A 1230-nucleotide genomic window follows, 5' to 3' on the forward strand; every position below is an offset into this window, starting at 1 on the left:
GGACAATGGAAATGGAAATGTTTCTCAAGAAGCTGCAGACTTGTGCCCTGACTTCTCTGTCTCCACTCTGTGTCTTGGCTCCAGACAGGGAGGCACCTGATTTTTCAGCAGCCCCATTTCAGTACTGGGACAGGGTTAGAAAACTTGCTAAAACTTGCTGAACTCAACTTGGTTCCAGGATGTCTTGGTTTGAAAGACAGGTGTCTGCTAAGGAAGGCAAAAGCCTCCCTTGGAGTGGCAGATGCAACCCCCCCTTCCCTCCGAGTTACTATAATTTTTGAAATCAAAGGGCTTTTAGGCAAATGGGGTGTTGGGGTCTTCCCCCCCTGCCATGTAGCCCTGGGAGAGGGGCCCTGGGGGGGGAGACAGAGGGTTTCCCTGCCCCTGGTCAGCCTCATTCCCGATTGGTTGGTTTTTGTTCCCTGGCGTGGCCAAGGACATTTGGGTCCTGTGACTGCAGAGTTCCTGAGCAGAGCCCTGGCCAATAAAGATCTCTGAAACATCTGCCAAGAATCCGTCCATATATACTTCTTTTCCACGAGACTCCTGGTTTGATATATACTTGTTACAGTAATCCCTGCAGTAACAAACTGGTGGAGGAATGCGGGCAAGACACTGATCCCTGACGAAAATTCGTGAATAAAAAACCACTCTAGACCTCTCTCTTCTCATCTTGGTTTGGATATTTTCTCTGGACTATGGAAGAATCGTGGGAAATGGGGCTCTCTGGGCCACAGAAAAAAATGTATCTAGAAGTAAAAGGAATCCTTGAACAACAAAACAAAAAAGTAATGCAACCGGGAGATCTAGAACATTTCTTTATCTGGCTTTTCAAAAGGTTCTCTTATATTTCTCGAGAGTTACTTTTTGATATCGAACCTCCTGTATCTTGTGAGGGGTGTTTCTGGGATGAGATCTGGGATAAAGTAAGGGATCAAAGAGAAGCTTTCTGTGCATACCTTATAATCAGGGAAGCTCTTGAGGAGCATTTATATGGTCCCATTACCCCTAAAGCAGAAGATCATACTTATCCTGTGGCCAACGCCGCGCGGCCGCCATCCCGTGAGCACATGACTGCAGCTGTGCCGGCGGAGGTGCCTGTGCTGGATGCGCCCGGCCCCCTCGGGAGCGCACGCCTTAACGCGGACCCTGTCCCTGTCTCGGGGTCCCCAGCCACGCGACTGCGAGTGAGGGAGCGATGCCGCAGGCGCCGCGGGGGCTGTGGGCCAT

At 50.5% G+C, this 1230-nt stretch overlaps 1 long non-coding RNA gene across 1 annotated transcript in view; it reads left to right on the top strand.

Moving 5' to 3' along the window:
* The first annotated feature begins 12 nt into the window (after positions 1-12).
* Positions 13-1230, top strand: part of LOC108447385 — a 3721-nt gene continuing 2503 nt past the window's right edge. The window contains exons 1-2 of the long non-coding RNA XR_001862930.1: positions 13-171; positions 543-549. This is a non-coding gene — a long non-coding RNA (uncharacterized LOC108447385). The remainder of the gene's footprint in view (positions 172-542; positions 550-1230) is intronic.

Source organism: Corvus brachyrhynchos, unplaced genomic scaffold, assembly GCF_000691975.1.
Source record: "Corvus brachyrhynchos isolate BGI_N302 unplaced genomic scaffold, ASM69197v1 scaffold1376, whole genome shotgun sequence".
Lineage (NCBI taxonomy): Eukaryota > Metazoa > Chordata > Aves > Passeriformes > Corvidae > Corvus > Corvus brachyrhynchos.